The sequence below is a fragment of the Biomphalaria glabrata genome, chromosome 3, assembly GCF_947242115.1.
Source record: "Biomphalaria glabrata chromosome 3, xgBioGlab47.1, whole genome shotgun sequence".
NCBI classification, from domain to species: domain Eukaryota; kingdom Metazoa; phylum Mollusca; class Gastropoda; family Planorbidae; genus Biomphalaria; species Biomphalaria glabrata.
The window spans coordinates 21,202,300-21,215,428 of NC_074713.1; positions in this window are offsets into that span (position 1 = coordinate 21,202,300).

Below are 13,129 nucleotides of genomic sequence, written 5' to 3' on the forward strand. Positions count from 1 at the left end.
TTGCTAGCATGGTAGCAGCTAGTGCTAGTGCTTCTCTTTCTGCTCTGTGATTGTCAGAGAGCTCTCCAGTTGCAATGGATTTTTCTAGTTTTCCTCCATCTGGCCATTCGATAAGTATTCCAGCTCCTCCATTTGTGGTGGCTTTATGGGATGAGCCATCCGTGTAAACTCTGATCCACTGATTGCTAGGGTAATTGGTATGTAGAAAACAGTTCACTATTTTCTTGAGCTCTGTTGGTCTGTAATCAGATTTTCTTTTTATGTTTTCAATATGGTCCCTTATAGTAGGAAGAGGGCTTTCGTCGCAGGGTTGAGATTCATTATAGTGTATCGAGGATTCCAGAGTATTTTTTTCAAGTTGGTGTTTCTTTTTGAGGTTTAGAGATTCCTGTATGAAATTGGTCCTTTTGAGACGTTTTTTTGTGCCAGTTTTGTGGATTTTTGTTCTGAGTGGGTGCCTCTCCAAGGTTTCCAATTTAGTGAATTGGGAAAGGATTTTTATTTCTCTTCTTTCATCCAGAGAGATCAGGGCAGCAGTTTCCTCCATAGCTCTTATGGGTGTTGTTTTGATTGCTCCTGTCATTATCCTTAGACCAATATTTTGAACCTTGTCTATTTTTCTTAGGTTGGTTTGGGCTGCTGAGCCCCATGCTGTGGCACCATATTCTAGTACAGGTCTTACATAACTGGTATAGGTCTTTTTCAGGATGTTGTGATTAGCTCCCCAATCTGTGCCAGCTAATTTTTTCAAGAGGGATAGTCTCTGGATGCCTTTAGTCTGTGTTTTATCTATTTGGTTTTTCCAGGTTAGTGTCGGGTCATAGGTGACTCCAAGATATGTACAGCTGTCATTTTTTTCCTAAAGCTTCCTTATCTAATGTTAATTTTATTGTTTGTTGTTTTGTTGACTGAGAATATGGTATATGTTGTCTTTTTTTGTGTTGATTGACATGCCCCAGTCTTTGGACCAATTATTGAGTATATCGAGAGCATCTTGTAATCGAAATTTCGATGTTCCTACATATTCTTCTGTGCTAATTAAGGCAAGGTCATCTGCATACATGCTGCTTTTAACTTTTCTTGGTAGGTTTTGATTTAGATCGTTTATGATGAAGTGGGATGAACACTAGCATGGCTCCTGTTTAAAAGATAAGAACACTTCCCTTCACCACTTTAACAACATGGATTTGGTCATACAAGTTTCCTTGACATCCTGGCTTTATGTATTCACAAAATACATCTGAATATGGAGCTGTGTGCAGGAAAGCACTCCTAGGGGGGTCAAGCGCTATAAAGACACCATTAAGAACTCCTTCAAGGAGTGTGGTATTGACATTCATGGCTGGGAAGCAATAGCTCTCGATCGCTCCTCATGGCATGAAGCTGTGAGTCTCGGAGTCACGAGAAACAAAGCAAGAAGAGTGACCAGCATGAAAGAGCGCCAAACCAACAAAAAACTTAGAAAAGGAGCAGGCCTATCTGCAACTTACCAAACCTACTCTTGCTACATATGAGGCCATCTTTTTAAAATGAGGATTTGACTTACAGTCACCTTCGTGTTCATAGGATATAAGAAATGTGCTCACCTTCGTGTTCATAGGATATAAGAAATGTGCTCACCTTCGAGTTCATAGGATATAAGAAATGTGCTCACCTTCGAGTTCATAGGATATAAGAAATGTGCTCACCTTCAAGTTCATAGGATATAAGAAATGTGCTCACCTTCATGTTCATAGGATATAAGAAATGTGCTCACCTTCGTGTTCATAGGATATAAGAAATGTGCTCACCTTCGTGTTCATAGGATATAAGAAATGTGCTCACCTTCGTGTTCATAGGATATAAGAAATGTGCTCACCTTCGTGTTCATAGGATATAAGAAATGTGCTCACCTTCGTGTTCATAGGATATAAGAAATGTGCTCATCTTCGAGTTCATAGGATATAAGAAATGTGCTCACCTTCGTGTTCATAGGATATAAGAAATGTGCTCACCTTCGAGTTCATAGGATATAAGAAATGTGCTCACCTTCGAGTTCATAGGATATAAGAAATGTGCTCACCTTCAAGTTCATAGGATATAAGAAATGTGCTCACCTTCGTTCACCAAGGAAGAGCTATATGTATGCTCAATAAAATAGAGAGACTTAATTTCATAACCCTTTGAAGACTAGGAATTATTCATTCAAGATTTGGATCAAACTGAATGTTTTCTGAGTGACTAAAAGTAGTATACAAACCTCCCAGATACCCCTCCAGCCCAAAACAGACTGTACTGGAGCCACTGAGCTTGGAAGAATAAATGATAAGAAATAAGCTGCTAATAAAAACTTTGTTTCACATATTTTCAAGTATATATTTTAACCTCAAATATAAAAGACCATTAAACATTTAAAAAAAAGAAAAACACAGTTTAGATTTCTATTTGAATAGAAGCAAAATGTTTTTATTGGTTAAAAATGATTCACTAGAATGGAGGAAATTGGTTTTCATTTAAAACATCAACAAAAAATTATACAGTCAATCTTTGGAAACCAAACATACTGATAATAATGCATGAAAGTGAATCACTTGGTTCTTGCTGATGACATTTACCTGGTATCTGTTCACTCCATAGTTCTATGTTTCTAGTCAATAAACTATCCAATAGATAGACTTCCAAGTTAACTTCTGTTTGATCCCCAGGCTGAAAAGCACTCATTTAAATTATCATCAATAGAAACTTGTGAAAACCTGGCCAGTATATTTTAATCTTTATATTCAGAGCTGAACCAATGTTCAGAACTGAACAAACACTAAAATCTGTTCTAAAAAAAATATTTTCACCACATTAAAACACTAACCTTTCTAGAACCCAATTGACTAAGAAATAACCCTAACCCAAAGACTCAACTAAATGTGTACTTTCTTTATCTAAAGAGCCTACACTGCTTGTGTACTTGTTTATATATATATATTTATATCTATCTGTATCTATCCATCTATAAATATTTTTTTTTCCGGAATGTAGTAATACAAATATGTATTTCCTAAGTGAACACCACAAAGTCAGTTGACTGGACCTCTTCCTTTGAATAGTGAACCACTTCAGCATGCTTAGAACAGAGTAAAATAAGTTGTAAACAGAACAATATAAAATTATACATAGATATTAGATAATCAGCTTCTAATACAGTGCAGTATAACTGTTGGTAAATTAAGTTTATTAAATAATACATTAATTATTACAAAAACATGTATTCAAAATGTTGAAAATACCAGTTATTACAATAAAAACATTAGAAATGGACAAAAATAAAAGTTAAAATAGAATATATATAGGTAAGTTGTAACAAAAATATTTTCTGTTCACAATTTCTTGAAAGATTTTGTTAGGAACTTAATTCAGATAGTTGTAAGACAAAATATTTGTTTCGTATGTACCAGACAATGTTTTTATATTGCAACCAACATTGGCAGCATGCCCAGGAGAGGTTTATGTACTAATATCAAAGCAAACAAACAGATGAGACACACATTTGAAACAAGAAATTAGATTCTTACCCCTACAAGCAGTCATAGTTTAAGCTACAAGTTCACTTCTAGTTCATCTCCCTTTGATTACCATTTTTGTTTTCTTCACCACATAATTACAGACTAGAATAAAAAAATTACAATGGATGAAAATAAAATAAGCAGTTCTGTCCCTATTGTTTTCATTAGAGAATAAGAGAAATGTATGCAAGTGATAGAGATACTGTTGTTTCTTGTTTCAGTCCATCCTATATTCCTGTAGAATGAGACAAGCTGGGATTGTTGCAACACATTAGATTGAACTTGTTGACTTCAACTCATCAGATTTAATAGATATAGAACTTCAGAAAGTGTTGCTCAAGTATCTATTCTCAGGCCGCAGTCTGATTCCCCATTACAACGGAAGACCTATACAGTTTAGGTCAAGGAAAATTTCTGAACGAAACCATAATTTTTAAATTGATATTCTCCATTCACAAAAATTGAGTGTGAAAGATAATAAAAGAAGTCACATCTTTAGCACTTACTTTTGAATGAGTTGAACTCAGACAGTCTAGACAGACAAGAAGTGAAAAGGATGCGAAGAAATTCCTTCCAGAAAGACATCATGCTGGAATGAAGAAACAGGCTAAAGATGTGAACTTTTCACTCAAGATTTCATTAATGAAAACTGTCACAGGTATCTAGCTGTCATCTGTATCCCTGGTCTAGAAGCACCAGAAAATACAATTTGAGCCATCTGTTCATGAAGATTCTTTTACCATATTAGGGGTTCTGTTAGATGAACAAGAGGATAACAATGACATAGGATTTAAAGTATGTTGTGGCATAAAACAGCCTTTGATAATTATCAAGGACTCCCTGGCAGGGCCCAACAGATTTTCTACACTTCAGATATTGATAAATATCTACAATGGGAATGAAACACCAAGAAGCTGGATTGTGATTCTGTTCAATATTATCAAAGAAGCCTCTCCACATGTCCTGAAACAGAACAATCTACATGATTGTGGAGTAGATGTTCTTCAGTATGTGGAGATCTCCAGATCCTCATGGACAGTACAGAACTGGAGATCAGAGATGATGGGTGCTTCATCCATGAGCTGACACACATGCTACCAAGAAGAAAAAGGCCAGACCTCAAAAACACTTAAAATCAAGTGTGTCTCAACACCATGACAACCCCCCCACCCCCCATATGAGCATTGAGAACAAAATGATAACTTATTAGAGATTAAAAATTATAACAATTTCCAACCAATTCCTTTAAAAAGTACTTTGTTAGGGTTCCCGGTCACTTCATCCCCGGTCACTTCATCCCTGGTCACTTCATCCCCGGTCATTTCATCCCCGGTCACTTCATCCCCAGTCACTTCATCCCCGGTCATTTCATCCCCTGGTCATTTCATCCCCTGGTCACTTCATCCCCCGGTCACTTCATCCCCCGGTCATTTCATCCCCAATTAAATATTTTATATATAAATATGATTATGTAGAATGCTTTCTTTTTTACATTTTATGAAATATTACTAATGCATTTATGGTGTTTCCTCTTCCACTTTGTATTCTTAATGAGAAATCTAATATTATATGGTTAATCTGGATGTGTACTTATCTATAGCGTAATGATCAAAGGCCAAGGTGTGGTGCAAGTAGTGGGAATCTTTTGACAGATAGAAGTGTGATTAGAATAATTATGACCGTGCCGCTGATAACTTATCACCAAAGGCCAAGGTGTGGTGAAAGTACGAATATGTTTCACTTTATTTTATTTTTCAATCGCTCTTTCTTGAAAATGGGCGAGTCATTTTTAGCCTTGAAATATGCAACACTGGCTAAGAGAATAACAAACATTGTTCATCAATATGAATCGATGGATCGTCTTCTGTACTTACAATTGATAGCTTAGCTATCTTACTGATGTAGATGAACACAAAAACACTTTTTTTACATTACCTCTTTATTTTTACATGCTAAATTTTTATAGTTTTTAATGGCATTTAATTTTAATTTTATTCTAATCTAAAGTGTTACAATTTTGTCATTTAACTAAAAAAGGAATATATTAAATATTGCTCATTTAATGCTTTTTAAAATTACAATTTGTTAGATAAAATGATCAGATGATGAAAATATCAGCGGATGAAATGACCGGGGGATTAACTGACCAGGGGATGAAGTGACCGGGGGATGAAGTGACCAGGGGATGAAATGACCGGGGATGAAGTGACCGGGGATGAAATGACCGGGGGATGAACTGACCAGGGGATGAAGTGACCGGGGGATGATGAAATGACCAGGGGATGAAATGACCGGGGATGAAGTGACCGGTCACCCTTTGTTAGAAAGATTTGAAGATTTTAAAATACTGTTTTTAATGACAAAAAAAAAAAAAGACTTCTATTGATATATATAAAAGTAAACTTAACTGTTTACAGATTTTTAAAATGTCTCTCTTTATTTTTTGTTTGACATAATTTTTTTTTGTATGGTAGAATGTGTCTTATCTTCTTATCTTATATAATACAGACGTTACTTCAAAAAAGAAGATGATTACGTCCTACGAGTCATGCATTTAGTCATGCATATTAACCAATGACTTAAATTCAGCCAAGTCACTGGTTTTCCTGGCTAGCTCAGGCAACCCATTCCATGATCTAATAGCACTAGGGAAGAAAGAGTGTTTGTACAAATTTGTCCTAGCATATGGGACAAGGAATGTGCCTTTATCTTTGTGTCTTTCAGAGTATTTTATTAAATTTTGTTTTTGTATTTGAAGATTATGATTCAGTGTTTTATGTATGATTGCTACTTTACTTTTGAGCCTTCTGTCCTCAAGGCTTTCTAAATTTAGTGATTTTACTAAAGGTGTTACTCTAGTCAAATGTGAATATTCGTTTGTTATGAATCTCACTGCTCTATTTTGTGTTTGTTCCAGTTTTTTAATGTTTTCTTGAGTTGAGGGGTCCCAAACGGAGGATGCATATTCTATTATTGGCCTAACCAAGGTTAAATAACATTTTAGTTTTATGTTCTTATTTGATTTATAGATAAGTGTAATTAATTTGTTTTAGTTTTTTTGTTACTCTTAACAACTGACATTTTTCTGGGTGGAAAGACATGCTCCAATTTGATTCCCATTTCTGTAATTCATCTATTTCTCTTTGTAAAATATCTGTGTCTTGTGTTGTTTTTATTATTCTATATATTATGCAATCGTCTGCAAATAATCTGACTTTTGTTCCTGAAGTAATGCAATTTGGTAAATCATTTATGTAAATTAAAAATAGTAGTGGACCCAAGACTGTTCCTTGAGGTACACCTGAGTTTACAGTTATTGGTGTTGATTTAGAGCCATTTATTATTACAGTTTGTTCTCTCCCTATCAGAAAATCTTTAATCCACTGATGCAGTGGACCATTAATGCCGAAATATTTTAATTTTTTAAGCAAACTATGGTGGTGAACTTTGTCAAAAGCCTTAGAAAAATCTAGTAAGATAGCATCTATTTGTTCACTATTATCTAAACCTTTTGAAAAATCATCAATTACTCCTATTAGTTGTGTTTCACATGATCTATATTTCCTAAAGCCATGTTGGTATGGTGTGAGGACATTATGTTTGTCTAAGTGGTTTATGATGTTGCTACATATTATGTGTTCTAGGATTTTACATGTGATGCTGGTAAGTGATACTGTTCTGTAGTTTCCTGGGTCAGATTTTTCTCCTTTTTTAAATAGGGGGGTGACATTAGCTTCTTTCCAGTCCTTTGGTACTCTGCCCTGGTTAAGTGAAGCCTGAAAGAGTATTTTGAAGACTGGGGCTAGCTCATTGCTTAGTTCTTTGAGTAATCTAGCTGGAATACCATCAGGTCCAGAAGCTTTATTTGGTTTGGTGTTGGCTAATAGTTTTTGAATTCCATTTTCTTGTACTACTATATCTTCTATGTTGTTTACTTGGTTCAAATTTAGTAATATGTCTTTGTCTCCTGGGGCTGAGAATGCTGATGCAAAGTATTTGTTTAGGATGTTTGCTTTAGTTTCATTATCGTTATGTATTATGTTATGTTCATCTTTTAATGGCGCTATGCCTGTTGTTTCCATTTTCTTAGACTTAATGTATGACCATAGGTTTTTGTTGTTATCTTTAGATATTACATTGTTTATGTATTCACACTGCAGCTGTCTGCTTACTTTTTGGATTAAGTGTTTAATTTGTATATACTTTTTGTAAACTCTTTCTGCATTAGTTTCTTTAAATTTTCTATATAGGTTTTCCTTCTGTTTACAAAGCTTCTTTAGTCTATTATTAAACCAGCATTTATTTATTTTGTTTGATGTGTATTTAGTTGGTATATGATTTTCTATAATGCTTTTAAGATGGTTTTTAATGAAATTCCAGAGGTCATCGACTGGTTGGTTAATGTCTTTTTTTTAATAAGAATGTTTGTTGAAAGTTTAATGCAGCTTGGTGTAGTTGTGTTAGGTTACATTTATTCCAGAGTAAGATTTTTCTTTTGGGTTTTGTATTGGCTACTGCTTTTATCTGACTGTGTATTTTAATGATCTCATGGTCTGATAGACCAGGGATAATATAGTCAACTACTAATCCAGGTCTGTTGGTTAAGAAGAGATCTAATGTGTTGTTTAATCTAGTTGGCTTTTTAATGATTTGATCTAAACTTAGGTTGTGTAAAGTTTCTATGAAAAGCTCATTTATGTCCTTAAGGTTTTGGTGTTTATCTATGGTTAGTGTTTTCCAATTTATATAAGGTAGGTTTAAATCACCCATAATCCAAAAAACTGCATTTTTATTTGTCTCTTTAAGTGTAGTAATCTGATTACAAAGTTCCTGCATGTATTCTAAACTAGAATTTGGTGGTCTGTAAATACTGCCTATCATTAGGGATGTTGAGGTGGTATTAATTTTACAAAATGTTGATTCTATATTTTTTGAGTTAGGTAAGGTAATTTCTTCTGCTATAAGAGTGTTTTTTTTATTGCTAAAAGAACTCCTCCATGATTATCAGCCCTATCTTTTCTAAAAATTTCATACTTACTATTGAAAATTTCATTTCATTTCAAGTTTGTCTGTTGATCAAGTCTCCATTGTTGTCAACCTGACCTTTCAGTGGTTCTGCAAGATTGTTAACGCTGAAAGTGGTAATGGTTTTATGCCTTGAGTGCAACATTACCTTTAAATGCTTCCAATGTGTCACAAATAGCCTTTGATAAAGAATCCAACTCCTGGCTTTCACTGACAGGAGAAGGGACAAAGGCGAGCAAATGGTGCCTAACCCAGTAAGCCTTTGGGAAGGAGGGCCTTTTTTTAGCTTTTGTTGGCTACCCATCTAGGAGAGAAAAAAATCTGAATAAAAACCTCAGCTGCGATGCGGCTATACCCAAACACTGGAAAGGCTATGGGAGACAACTCTGGAGAATCAGGAGCTGGTGACCTTAAGGCAGATTGTGGCAAAATGTGCTACAACCTTGCAGAACCAGGTATCAGATATTTCCGTTCCTTCGGTCATATAAACTGCATAGAGAGGGGAAAACTTCTGTGTGGGCAACATCCTTCCAAATATAAATAATGCCCAGGCTTTCATCTCGCTTATCCAAAGCTCTTAGTAACCTCACAAACTGTCTGGTTCCTCTACCATAAAAGTGAAAGCCACCTTAACTTGTGGTACACGTGTCTCTCCGAAATAGGGCTCCACATGGACATGAAAAAGTGCTCTAGGAGATGAACCATAGTCGTTACGACTAAAAGAGGCCAACATACACAACATGTACATATAGTGTGGTTTATTTTTCTTTTAAATATGCACATTATGGTCATATTAATATTAATAAACTTTTGTTGAAGAAGTCAAGAGTATTATTGAAAAGAGACATCCCTAACACTGAACTGTGCACTGTGAGGCAGCTCTAATGCATAAAGCAGACATCCAGTCAACAAAGGTGCATTTAGATCACTGTCCAATGGCATACAAATATATATATATATATATATATATATATATATATATATATATATATATATATATATATATATATATATATATATATTGCAATAATAAAAGCGAAACAAAATATTGAAAAAAAATAAAAAAAACACATTTTATTGATATTTCTGGAACTGTCCTTGAACTATATATAAATAACCTCAACACCATTTGTAAACACATAAACTGAATAATGTAAGTATAAGCAGACTTGTTTGAGATGGATACTAGATCTATGGTTAACATTGTAAAACATCTGAGCTTTCAGAACTATGGGGGAAAAGAAATATTTCATGCCTAAGACTTTTTACTGTTTAATTTACTTTTGTTCAACAGATGAGTAAATGGTCTGTCTATAATACACATACAATGTTCTATGGAAGTTTGACTCTGGCTAGGAGTTCTTAAAGTTAAAGAAACAAAAACTTTCATACAAGATTGAAACATGCAATGAACATGCTGGCATTGACCTACTTATCATTTACCGTTTAACTCTTAACCTAATGCTAAACTCCAAACTAAGTATTTCTATGTTCACTCCTGTCTTGACAGCAACTAGGCTGCTCAGTCATTCTGGCATGTTCTCTTCAGGAAATGGAGGAGGTGTGCAAAATTATTATACATGATGGTGGATAGATTAAAAAAACAACAACAAAAAGATCAATTCTATTCAGTTCACTCTGGACTTTGGAATAGTGTTATGATTTTGTTAATTTTTTTCAAGGTTTTTATTTTCTAATATTGAAATAACAATTTCAGAAAAACTTAAACAAATGAGCATGATGAAATAAAAATAAAATGTCCAGACCTCATCAACATAGCTTTCACTCAATAGATAACAGCCAGTGGGACCTTTTACCACATGTGTCTATCATTGGTTCCGCAGTATTCGATTGGCTCGCTTGTTAGCTTCATCCACTCGTACGTTCAGAGACCCGCCCTGTTCCGCCACACATAAAAATGAAAGGGAACAAAGAAAGTGAAAACAAAAGAATAAATAAAATAGAAAACAAAAAAACAAGCTACTAAATAAAAACAAAAATGTCATGGAACTATTTTATAACTACTTATAAATATTAAAACAAACAAAAAACTATGCACATTCTTACAAAAAGAGAGATTGAAAAGATAAGAGGAAAATGAAGTTTCTGGAGATAAGATTTCTAACTAATCAAGTTGAAGAAAACTATACATCATAGTTAATTCTTTTTTCAAATATATATATATTTAAATACAGCTAGAATATCGCTATACAATATGGAAAATGAATAAAGTACAATTTTAAGACTAATTTTATTCTAGAACTGTTCTATTTTTCCAATATTTTAGAAATTACATCAAGAAAGAGAATCAACAAATTTTTTTATTTAAATAAAAAATCAGAAAGAAGAAAATGAAAAGGTGATTCTAGTATTGTACCAATATGTTAGATATGAAATCAGGGTAGAGGATAGTATTTCAAAAGTAAAGTTGAGTTTGGCTAAGTAAAATCAAAAACACAAACTACTAGTACTAGCTAAGTACTAAAACTGAAACAAATAAATAAAGATCACAGCAGTACATGCCCTTCTAACACAGAGTCCACATTCATCAACTCAAATGTGATCTAGGATCTTTGTGTTGGTATGATTGAACATGTGGGTATGATTGAAGTGTGGGTATGATTGAACATGTGGGTATGATTGAACATGGGGGTATGACTGAACATGTGGGTATGAATGAAGATGAAAGCTTGACACACAAACACAAATTGAGCAAAGAATTGTGTGTGTGTGTGTGTCATGTACACTAGTTGTTTAGCTATATGTTATAGATTGTCTTTGTTCAATTTGGTCAATGTGCAAAGCATTTACAAAAAAAAACATTCAAAACTAGTGGAGATTTAACATTCAAGAACAGAAACTATGGGGTCGAAATTTGAGCATTTAAAGCTAACTCTTTTTTTCCCTGATTGTTTCTTCTAGAGTGTGAATTGTTAAATGTTTTTTTGAAGGTTTCTCAAAACTCTAACTTCAATGTTCAACATTCCTTACATCAAGCCACAAATCAAACCTTGAATAAACATGACCTTAAGACTACGAAAACTTAACACACACACACACACACACACAAATATGAAAATTAAAAACATAAAAATAACCACAATTTTAAGCAGTTCCATGAAAACAAAAAGAAGGACTATATCTAAATACAACAATACTAATTTTAGAGCTAACATACTGGGGGGGGGGATTGGGAGAAGTTGGGGGAGGGGAAACAGTGAGGATGGATGAGGACTGTAGTGGAGTATATGCTTTACAATATTTTTTTCTCTTAAATTATGAGCTAATATTTCTAATGTAACTTATTGAGATGGAAAACAAAATATTTTAATGTATGGTGTGTGCATATTTTTGCCACAAGGAAAAAAAATATTGACATCTTTTTAAAAAGTGCCTAAAAGTTATTTGCATGTATTTAAATATATAAATATATACACATGTATTTAACAGTTTATAATTTAAGTCCAGCAACAGGTTAGCATGACAGCACATGGAGTGAGCACATTAAAATGGTGAACTGTTTCATGCAGAGAAAGAAAGTTGCAAGTATGGAATTTAAAAAAATAACACTGAAAGCAAAGAAACAAAACCTTCAGAAACAGCTTCCACACAAAGCATGAGAGCAAACAGTGAGCATCTAATTCTACTACTTCTACTCTCTACAACAAACCATGAAGAAAAGAAAAGTATACAAGTTGATTGATTCTTGTTTTTATTGTTTTCTTTTTAAAGACCAATTAGGACAAACCTCTTAGTAGTTCCATTGAAAAGAAACATAAAATATTATCTGATTGAGGACTGTACAGAAGAAAAGACTGATAATATTATCCAATTATCATTAATAAAATGTTAATGGTACAATGCTTTGTCAAACTACTGACGCCATGTTGAAACAGAAATAAAAGCAAAAATACTTGTGACATTTTGTAGAAAAAATGAGTTTCATTCTCAAAGACAATAATTGAACATGAAAAAAAAAAGCGATCTGATGAAAAATCGAACCAGGCTCTACAGCTAAATTTGTGACAACAATGGAGATGTGACAACAAAAACAGAGATGAAGTTTGCAGGTTGATGATGATGTAGAGGAGTGCAGTTTTTTTTGTTTTAATGATTTTTTATGCCTCCTTAAGTAGTTTGGTTGCCCTTTGGTTAGCAGCAGTGATGCGAACTTCATTAGACATGCCCTGTGACCCGTAAATCTATAGGAAACTAAGGAAACCATATATTTGTTTAGCTTCACAAACAAACAAACAAAAAAAACAAATTTAAAAAATAAAGATTAATTCATTCTCATTACTTTTTATAGCCTTTTATAACATTTTATTATTACATAATATCATGGGCGTAGCCAGGATGTTTTTCGGGGGGGGGGGGCAGGGTTGAGGGAGATTTTTTCTCCCCCCCCCCCCACCGCGAAAAAAAAATATATTTATATGTATCTATGTGTGTGTGTGCACATAATCTTTATAACACTCTGACCCTTCATTCTTTCGGAAGACGTTTAATGTGCCCTAGAATAGGTTCTTCCTGGAGTTAGTGGGAAAATTGTAGAATCCCAACTGTCGGTG